Raw genomic sequence first — 12,122 nt, 5'->3', positions numbered from 1 at the left:
ATTATTTTGAACCTGCCATTTGTTAACGTTATAGAAATGGTATATAAGCATGGAATGTTTTGTTAATGTTTCGATATTTTCGCCATTTAAATTACAAATTCTTTTAACATTTTCATTTGAACCGATATCGATTCCGTATTTCATCGTCATATAACACAACATTCAAAGAATTTTGGCGATTCTTACGTGAATTACGATACAAATAAAATTCGGCTATTTTGTTTGTTTACGTGGATATTTTAACCAACCTTTAGACCAGGGTTAAATTTATCCAGACAAAACGCTGGATAAATTTAACCAACATGATGCAACAACACTTAACCAAAAAATTAACCCTTGGTTAAATTCATCCGACATTTATCCCAGGGTTAAACTTTACCCAGGTTTCGAACAACTGGGTCCAGCTGGAGAACAAGCCACCGTCTTTAGGAAACACAGCGTGTGCTTTTATTGTACCTTGCATTGGAAGCGGATTCGTGTTCTGGATTTCAGCAGCAGTTGTGTCAACGTCATCTGTGGTGTAGAAACGGTACTTGATGTTAACAGAACTTCCCTTTGCCCAATTGAAAAAGTCAAAAGCATCCTGGATACAGGCTTTTCCCTGCTTTATAGCATCACTTGCCTTTCTCTTAGCAACCCCACCGATGCCGTCACAAGGGCCCTTACCATGGCCGGATTCAAAGTAATTCCAACGTGCCGAAAATCCACTGAATCGTTCGGCAAAGTGCATGATAGCATCAAACACGAATCGATTACGATACTGGGAGGAAGGGCTGTCCGTCCAGTAATGATTTTTCGAGCGTCAGGGAATATCTCTCTTAATTCTTTGCATAGCTTTTTCATTATCGTAATCACGGCTGAAGAGTTGTGTTGCAGAGCATACGACACAAAGACAAAGTTCAAGTGCTCTAGACTATTATCCGTGCCTCTGAAATATACAACCACCGGATGTAATGTGACTGAACTGGCATTCCAATATGCGCTCTGGATTTCGTCAGATGTCCCACACGTAAAGTTTTCAGCAAAGTCCATTTGCACTACCATGTCATTGCTCGGTAGGTTTTCTTTTAACGATTTCAGTGCTGTATTTTGGGCTGTAACTCTGCTCACGTGATTCAGGAATGCTTCATATTCTTTCTTCATCAGGATTATGAAGTCGTCTTTACTACACTTAACCGATACTATTTTCATCTTTCTCTTACCATCTACTTCTACCCGGCGCCATGTTTCATATTCTACTTCCGCGTTAGAAATGCCACCAAGAAGCATTTCATTTGCTCTTGCGTCGTGTTCTTACAAACAGTCTTTGGTTTTTTGGAAATGTCAACGCCCTGTAAACGAATACAGTTCAGTTTCATCGCAAAACTCTGATGTCTTGAACATAGACAGATATTTCTTGACATTGAAGAAGTAAGTTTGATCTACGCAGGGCGTAGTTTACAAAAAAGAGCCAGCGAAATTTTCTTCTGAGTTTCTGCTTGAAATCTTTGGTGAATGTTAGACATGTAGTCTGTAAGTATGCGAATCTGCCGTTTTTCTCCTTCATATAATTTTGCGTCTGCTTTCCCTGGCATCATTACGCTTTCATTATCTTGTTCTATGAACTCCACGACATGAGCCTTCAATTGATCCCTCTCTGCTTTCATCCTTGATCGCTTTCTAAACTCTATTACTTTGTCCTGATGTCTTCTCAGTTCTGTCATACTTATGCCGGTTTTCTTGCTCACCATAGACACACGTTTGTACTTTTTTAATATTTTCCCGCTTAATACACGCGTTGCAATGTTTCGTCGCTGCTGTTGTGGGTTGGCACGACGGCTCGATTTGATTTCGTCTAATATTGCATTGGACAGCACTTGTTTCTTTACAACAGATGTCGGTAGCTTTCTCGGACTTACTTCATCTCGTCTCAATTCTACTATTGTCTTGCTTTTTTGGTGTCAATGATTATTCATTGTTGTCAGCTGTAGTGATGCCGTCAGCTTCAGCCGAGAGTATAATCTTTTTAGAAATCTTCTGGCATCGTTTCGCCCACTTGTTTTTGTTTCTTGTAAGGGAAGATATCTGTCCATTGAGCCTTTGGATTTTGCTGTGAGCCCTTTTGAGTGCATCTGATTTCCGTTTGTTTCTTCGTTTCTGAGGAAATGATAGTTTAACCAAAAGTGTTGATCGGCCCCGCTTTTCCCTTGCAACAGGTTCACTGGATGTACTTGAAACAACATTGGAGTGCTCGTCCTCTTCGGATTTCTCTTCAGCCTCAGTCGTGTTTGTGGTACTACTAACTTGGGTTTGCTTTAAGGTCTTTTGTCTATCACGGTACTTCTGGCTATACTGTTTATTTCTTTCTCTTATCAAGACTTGGTCTTTCTTTGTTTTGGCGTGTATCGGCTTTCTATATCCTTTTGCTCTGGCTCTTTCCTTCTCTAAAAAGGTTTCATCTCTTGCCTTTTTGCGTTCTCTGTACGCTTTCTGGTATTCTGCTGCTGTTTTGACCATCTTTCTGAAAGAACAAAAATGACATCAGATACGTTATATTGAAAAGCGAGAAGGTTATTGTTTCGTATATATTTGACAATCCTACATATAATGGTGGTTAATGCTTCTGTATTTGCGCGATGATTATCTGAGATATTAACTCTATGATTCTACATTCTCAAATCTTTTCTATAAAGAAGGAATGTAGTTGACAATTGTTAATAGTTTTATTTGATCGTTCGTCAAAAAGTTGTAATTCTGTTACTCTTGTATCTTCAATGCAATTGAGTAATTAAATAGTAATTAAATTGAATGCGTTTTAATTCCCTTTTATTATTGTTTAATTTGAGTTACATTGCTATGACGTTAAATTTTATTTACACTTAAATGTATTATGAATATTGCTGGGCCAAGTGTGAGGTTGAGCGCTCTATAACCAGGTTTAAACCCCCAATGCTTTGCATTGACCGTTCCAAGGCGGTGACCCCAGCTTTATTCATATTTTGTGTTTATGTTGGTTTGTATTGTGCTGTATTGTGCTGTTTTGTACTGTTTGGGCAATCGGTCACTTGCCTTAAATAAAGGACCAACTAATTGTTTTTAATGAAAATTCAATACTGCTCCAGCAGCTGGAGTTTCACTTCTTTATATTGCAATATGTACCCCATTTGGTAAAAACCATTGAGGAAATTGTGAAAACTCGATTAAAACATTAAAATCCGTCAATATTTATTAGAATCAGATACGTTAAAGTTGTTCATCAGATACGTTTAATACATCGAATCGTTTATATTTGGGTTTATATTTCTATTGCCGCACGCAAATTGCCTTTGCGTTGCATACTTTTCTTCCAAAAGTTGGTAATCAAAGTAAATCGAAGCATAAATCACAACCTACCTATGCTTATATCAAACACCATCCACAGTTAATATTTTCCGCCATATGCACGCGCAGTAAACATACGATTCGAGCGATGGCGTGGCTCTAAATGCTTTGTAGAACAGTGACGAAACACAATAACGTCATAGTGTGACGAAATCTTAAATTCAGAAGCACCAAACGGTTGGAAAATGTATTGTTATTAGATCTCTAATCGATTTAACGTATTTGATGTACATTTGCTAAAAAGCTTCCCAGAGAGAAGTGGTAAACACATTTTGTGTAGTTTTAATGTTTTCCTTCGAAAAGGATGATACCATGATATGAATTTCGTGTATGTGTGCCTTGCATATCAAGTCTAAGTTACAAGACACATACAAACAAGTTAACGTATCTGACGAGTTCTGTGTATATTTTTAAAAAATCGGATTTTAGGCAAAACTTTAAAAAAAAACGTGTTGATGGTAAGAAATGTGATTGTTTTATTAAACGATATTACATGTACAGCCCTCATTTAGTGTAATATTTAGTTCTTATCTATGTATTTAACATACTTTACAATGATCTGTTTTTGTTTAACGTATCTTACTTTTATAACGAGGACAACTTTATATTGCATGTTTTGAATTTTTGTTTCCTCAAATCAAGAGAAAAATTGTGTTATTCTGATAAACAATATTTCTTACTTCTGAGAAGAGCCGAAAATAGACATGTTCTGTTTAAACACATTTCTCAGTTTGGCTTCATAAACAAGTATGTCGTACTAGGACAAAGAAACTTTTGGCTAGATCTTAATATGACCTTTTTATGAGATATGGAAGGTTTTATTTTCATTTAATTCCAACTATTCCGAGTGCAACAGTCAGCCATGATACCAGAGTCATACCAAAATTATATGGAGCCTGTTTTCACGGCTGTAGATCTACATTACTACACTTACACAAAGACAGACATATCATAGAAAGTGCTAGTTTAGCGAAGAATTAATGTAGTGTGGGACAATCGGATGTCAACAAACCATCACTTCAGGTAACGTTTTTGATAATTTCTTCATTAATTCAAAACCATTTTCAAAAAAAAACAAAGACGAGAGCCCGGTCATTGTCAAAATACACAACTGTGTTAAGTTTGCGCAAAATTAATTTAGTATTTTTTCCAAAAAGTGCAACCGTGCGTTTGAAAAGACACGAATTGAAATGCTATGTGTGGTATATTTTTTATTCAATCAACAAAAACGTTCATTATAATATTGTCAAAGGTTTAAAAAAAAAATAGGGCGGACATTGTAATTCTTCATAGAGAAACTACATACATTGTATGTTTGCACAAATACTTCTGATTCTGAGTGTGTGCTTAAAAATGCAATAATGCTATGTGTGGGACACGTTTTCGAAATGCTATGTGTGGTATACAAACTAAAACACATGGATCTTTAAGAAAAACCTACATACTATATAACAGTAAACAAGGGATACAACTGTCAAATTTCCTGCACAACACCATGATCTGAACAAAAGCAAAAAATCTGTTCCAAAAGCATAAATTACACAAAATAAACGGTATACCAACAGCAGAGACATTTATTTTTCAGAAAATAATAAACTTGGCAATAAACTACGATCATTCATTAAATTAAAACGAAACCTTTCATGCAAAAAAAGCTCAAAAATCCTAACTGCGACAAGTGTGCACAACTGAAAACAGATAATTCTAGTTGTAATTTCCATATTCCTTTAAAACTAACCCCTGTTGAACGTACATATTCATTTGCTACTTTCTGTTTATAGTTTAATATAACATAATTACAATTAATTGTGATATTTTGCTCGAAATTCGTATAAAAACACTTCTATGTCACAATAACAATAGTCTACTTTCATTTATAGATAATACACTTAATGTATTTCAAACATGCGATTTGATTGGTTAATTCTCCACTGCAGGAAACAGCTAACCAATCACGTTGCGTGTTACATTACTTAACAACTTGCATGTACACATGCTTGAAGATTGTGGATAAAGTAAACAATTTAAGATTTACGGTGTTTTTACACATATGCAGTTACATGCCATCATAAAAGTTGTCTACTTTGATTCATAAATTATATTTGGATTATAAAACAATGTAAAATTTGCTGAACTGCTCAGTATTATTAAATAATGGAACAAAATATGTCAAATTCTTTGTGCACACTTTTGTCGGAGTTCGAAAATTTTACAGTTTTTCATGAAACTTCCGTTTCAAAGAAAACTATTTACGCATTGACTGCTAGAAAGATAGTTATATTCTGAAAGATAAATGTCTTGGCTATTTTGATATTGTTTATTTGGTGCAACTATTGCTGTTGGAAGCAATTATTTTGCTTTTGTTCAGATCCTGGTGTGCTGGAAATTTTACAGTTGTATCCCTTGTATATATTTGTAGTATGTAGAGAATTTTTATTAAATGTCCCTGTGAACTAAACAAGAGAATCGAAAGATTGACATAAGCATCAATAATATTTTAAGTCTGACTAAATAACAAAAGTTGGTCAATAAAACATTGTTGGTATTGGTTTGCGTGTTTAAAATATGATAATCATGACGATCATGTTACTCAAAATTATCATGATTAATTGTCGATAATTTATATTCATATTTAGTAAAGACTGTGGAAGGGTATACCCGGACAAAATTGGAACAGATCTTTGAAACTTATATTTTCTGAAAGGTCATAGCTTGTAGATTCTGAAATCACATAGTTCCCGGAAATTCCCATCCGGGAAACCGCAGAATCCAAGATGGCGTCCAAGATGGCGTCTATTTTGATACTATGAGCACTTATAAGATTATTTCTTTAAAAGTATAACTTTTTGTGCCTAAATCTTTTGAAATAAGGATATAATACCAAACTTTTACAAATCGCTTGTTTTCATACTAAAATAACCAATATGGCGTCCAAAATGGCGTCCAAAATGACGTGCATTTACCTTAAAATTGCTTTTTTTCTTAATTATTTAAACAATTTAAAGTATTTTATTGTGGAAATTGTTGCCTACATTCACGTAATGTTACAACAATAACATGTTTGCACTTATCGTTTGTTTTATCAACTTGAAAATCCAATATGGCGTCCATTACAATATACATAATGTCAAAATTAAAGTTTCAACTTTAATATATTTGACTGAATTCAGGTATGTACAACGTTGCAGGTATGTTATTATAGAAGTGGGTGGGGTACCGTTATTTTTTACGACATACAATTAAACAATCTTTAATTGCTTGAAATTTATCGTTTTATATATATTTCATGTGCATTTTAATTGAAAATACACTTACTTATACTTGCATCAAATAGAGTCAAGATATAAACAACATTAGTCTATCAGAGATCATTACCCTTTTAAACATATCATAGAATTAAGTTTACTTTCTTAGCACATACTCCTTTAGAGTTTCAAAAGCAATAATGTTCAACTTCACAATTTGAAATAGTCTATACATATTTGAAAAAGAAGAAAATTTGGTATTACATACTTCATACTTAAAAATAATTCATTCTAAACGAAGATTATTGCAAGATGTCCAAACCATGGAACCCTTATAAAATTTGAAATTGAGGCATAAAGTCATGAATCCGAGTTTCAGTTCCAACACATGAACCATGTAACCTTTCTTTGAATTAACGCCTCTGTCTGAATCCAACTATAATGTACTTATATAGACACTATTTAGCCCACTGATATCTCAGATTTGTTTGCACATGATCCATCACAATGTTAACAGACAATACTGCATTTGAGTCCAAGTTTTCTGCCGGAACATATTGGACTGGCAGTCCAGGTTCATCATTTGTTGGCTCAATGCATTTGGTTGAAAGTCTAGTGTTCTGTAGCACGTACATATAAGGAGGGTCTGAAATTTGAATCAAGTGCAGCTGTCGTGCAAGGAACAACTTTACGAGCACAAAATAATGAATTTGTCCAATACATACCTGACAATGTACACTATAATATATGTACGCTGAATGGGTCAAACACTTTCCATCGAATGGGAATAATTGCAACCACAACACCAAAAGTTGAAACAAGTCAAATCAGTCCGCGCATCAAGGTAACACGTGAAGATTTTAGACGTTGGAAAATAAAAATTGATTTCTACCAACAAAAAAACAACAATATGGAAGAGATGATATTCAGAGAGCTGGCAGATTTGAATGATATTGAGGCACCTGATGCAGAGTTTGAATTTCTCTTAAAAACCACTCGGCCACTGAAACTGCAGTTCCCAGAATGGTCTGGAATAATGCAAATGGTACAGAATGGAACACACTCAGGAGAGTCATCTATCATGTATATGCCTATGATTGATATAAGTGCAAGTGACATGTCTTTTTAACCTTACTAGTAGGTACATTGATGACATACTTAATTTAGAAAATCCATTATTTGAACAATATATTCACAAAATCTACCCAAAAGAACTAGTCTTAAATAGATCGTGTATATCCAATACAGACGCTGCGTATTTAGACTTACATTTAACTATTAATAATAATTTGATCAAAACTAGTTTATACGACAAACGGGACGATTTTGACTTTGAAATTGTAAATTTTCCGTTTCTAGATGCCAACATCCCTAAAGGACCTTCCTATGGTATTTACATTTCGCAGTTGGTACGTTATGCCAGAGCATGTTCGTGTATTAAAGATTTTAATGATCGTAATCTAATATTAACTAAAAAATTGCTAAAACAAGGCTTTTTGTATCAGAACCTCAGAAATAAATTTGCTAGATTTTACTCTAAGTATGGTGATTTAATTTCAAAATATAATGTTTCTTTAAAATGGCATTTAAATAATGGAATCTCCCATCCATCATTTTACGGAGATGTTTTGAAGCGTGTCCGCAAATTAAAATATGTTAAACCAAATGTTCATATTAAACTTTTCAATTTAATTAACTTGTTTTTATCAAAAGGATACGATGCTTATGTACTTAAAAACACGTGTTTGATGGTTTTCGATTCACTATATCTTTCTTCCCTTAAAATTTGGAATCATTAGTGATATTATAGGCATTTTTCACTGTTGAATAAAATTGTGTCATTGTGTCGTATGAACAAATCTGCATGAATACTACATTATAGGCATTTTTCACTGTTGAATAAAATTGTGTCATTGTGTCGTATGAACAAATCTGCATGTAAACTACATTTGGACTCAAATCGTACATCAAATCATTTCTGTCTTCAGTTGTCAAAACACCTATATACTGTTTGATTCCAATAATGTCGCTTTAATGGAATTACCATTTTTATTCATTTGCTTCTTAATATTAAATCACCTAAACTTGTTTTATTAGTAGCACAGCCCCATTAATATTTTTATTTAGTACTACCCTTGGAATTTGTTCACGTCATTATGTCATTATGGATTTTGTGACGTCATACGACCGACTTTCCCAGTTGTAATCTACATGCATAGGTCATTGGGTTTATAACGTTCCATTTTATTTATATTTTTTCGCTGATAGGCGTTTCTTGTTTGATTTAATTATTTTTAATTTGTTTAGCAGTCACATAAACAACCAAGCTATGTAATATGGAATTTTTACACCCATTATTGCTGCTTCTTCCTGTATTTGCGCGATGATTATCTGAGATATTAACTATATGATTCTCAAATCTTTTCTATAAAGAAGGAATGTAGTTGACAATTGTTAATAGTTTTATTTGATCGTTCGTCAAAAAGTTGTAATTCTGTTACTCTTGTATCTTCAATGCAATTGAGTAATTAAATAGTAATTAAATTGAATGCGTTTTAATTCCCTTTTATTATTGTTTAATTTGAGTTACAATGCTATGACGTTAAATTTTATTTACACTTAAATGTATTATGAATAATGCTGGGCCAAGTGTGAGGTTGAGCGCTCTATAACAAGGTTTAAACCCCCAATGCTTTGCATTGACCGTTCCAAGGCGGTGACCCCAGCTTTATTCATATTTTGTGTTTATGTTGGTTTGTATTGTGCTGTTTTGTACTGTTTGGGCAATCGGTCACTTGCCTTAAATAAAGGACCAACTAACTGTTTTTTATGAAAATTCAATACTGCTCCAGCAGCTGGAGTTTCACTTCTTTATATTGTATCTACTCAACGTTGCACTTTGTAGCACTGCAATGCAAATCATTGGATACAATACCAGTTCTTACTTTTGACCAACCTTTGTACCGGAAAGCTCTTAGCATAGTTACAAATGAGCCAGGTGAAAGTAAAAATCAAATCTGTTGTTTTATGGTTAGGCGGGTTCCACACTAAGGTGAGCTTCCAAGGCTGCATCGGGGGAGAATAGAAAACTCAGGTCTGAAAAAACTTTGGGAGACTATATATGCAGAGAATACAGTAGGTCATATGCTTAGTTAAAAAGCTGTTTATTAGCAGTAAGAAGCCATTTCCTTGTAGACGATGCACTGCAATCTGTATTGTTTGCAAACATGAAAGGACCACAGACTTATCCCCAATACTTAAACAATAACCCTTCGATTGAGACTGATCCCGGTAATGAGAACGAGGGAAAAATAACCGTTGAAGATGACATATACAAGGTGAAAGACATGATGCAAACAGTTCTGAATGAAAAACAAATTCCTGACGCACTTAGTAATAACAGTACAATATAAGACTTTATATGGAAAGATATGAAAATGTTAAGGCAAACCTCACAAAATTTAAAACGGTTAGACTTTGGTTGCATTATATGGAGATGGTAAATATACTGAAAGTGTTTCTTAAGGCAGAACAAATTGTAAACTGGAGTCTACACCTAAAAGCTATCCAGAAAATGTTGCCCTTTTTCGCGTCGGCTGTTCACAATCTTTATCTAAAGTCAGCATATGTATATCTTCAGCAGATGTTAGATTTACCAAACAACAATCCCAAAGTCCATGAATCATTTTGTGATGGATATCATGTGGTTCGAAGATGTAATCGCTATTGGAGAGGTCTTTCGACAGATCTGGTGATTGAGCAGGTGTTAGTGCGAAGCATATAATCAGTGGGGGGTCTAACGCGAGGACGGGATATGACGGAAGCTCAGAAAGCACATTGGTTACTATCTGTTCCTGCAACAGCTGGAATAAATCGTGCAATGCAAGACTTTACAGATCGGAAAGTGGAGACAAGTGAAAGAAGCGAGAATTGAATTGAACGAGACGAAAAAGACAGAAACACGCTTGAAGAATTTCTAAGAATCTCATTTGAGAAACATTGAAACAGGTGTTATAGCAAATAAAAACGTAAATGCAGGTATTGCAAAAGAAGTGGGACAAAATATAGTAAAAGCCATGAAGGATAAGAAAATATCAGACCTCAATTTTAGGAGAAAAAATCAAGTTATAACAATGGGTACAAAAGACAGTTTAAACGTTAATAGTGAAGAGTCAAACGTTGGTCCACAACTTTAATTCCAAAGGCTGTTTCACTTCTTTATATTATAACTGTAGCTGACAGCTCTCAAGATGATATATAAGGTATGTTTAAATACGAACTTTCAGGGAATCCATCATCTTTATTCGAATCATCGGGCTTATTACGCGAAGCAGAGAAACCATTACTGACAAATTCCATATGGGAACAAGGGGTATGTGGTGTAGATGAAATTTTAGATGACAATTTACAATACGTGTTGGATGGTGGCTCATTAATACAAAAGATTCCTTGGATCTGTGGAGAGATATTTTACACAATGTTTTTGCACTATACAGACTATGTATTAAGGCATTATGGTATGGCATGTGTTGTATTTAATGGATATGGTGGCGGTGCATCAACAAAAGATGTGACACACAAGAGGAGAACTAAAGGTATTATAGGAGCAGAAATAAAATTTGATGACAAAACTCCGTTCAAGACTAAGAAAATGTCTGTTTTGTCAAATGTTGAAAACAAACAGAGATTCATTTATCTACTATGTAAACACATGGAGGAGAAAGAAATATGTATTGTAAATGCCAAAAGTGATGCAGACGTACTGATAGTTGAAACCGCCGTAAAGTATGCCTTAAATGTGCCAACAGTTGTAGTAGGTGAGATCACAGATTTATTGATTTTATTATGTTATCATACTGACCAAAATGGAAATAACATGTATTTCACATTAGACCCGAATAATTGCTTGAAAATGAAAAAGATATGGGATATAAAAAGGACCCAAAATGTATAAGCCATAGACAGTTGCAGACTCTTGCCATTTGTTCATGCTTTCAGTGGATGCGATACAACATCACGCATATTCAGTATTGGTAAAGGGGTAGTTTTCAAAAAAAATGACGGATACTCAATTTAAATCGCAGGCAAATGTTTTTATCAGTCAGAATTCTTATCATGATGAAATAGAAAATGCTGGGGAACAATCATTTAAGTGCGTGTAATATGGTAAAAAGAATGAACAAGAGCGCCGCATGACGGAGCAATATACGCCCGATTCGTGTGCCATTGGAGATGATACACTGATGATTGATGTATTTGTTTTGGAAATAAGCAAAAAAAAATTTCAAAAATCGCGAAAAAAATAAACCCGATGAAAATATCGCAAAATAAAACTGGATAAAAATATTGCATAAAAATATTGCATGTGTTAATCGGTTGCATGTCTCCAATCAGACCTGACTGATATATAATCTATATACTACCTCTGACCAAGTTTGGTGAATTCAACTTGAACTAGAGCTTTGTCACTGAATGTGACTTACACCCCCATACCACTTTGACGCAGGATAAAAAGTT

Source organism: Dreissena polymorpha, chromosome 2 (assembly GCF_020536995.1).
Source record: "Dreissena polymorpha isolate Duluth1 chromosome 2, UMN_Dpol_1.0, whole genome shotgun sequence".
In the NCBI taxonomy this organism is placed as follows: Eukaryota; Metazoa; Mollusca; class Bivalvia; order Myida; family Dreissenidae; genus Dreissena; species Dreissena polymorpha.
Note: the sequence above shows the minus strand (reverse complement) of the source record.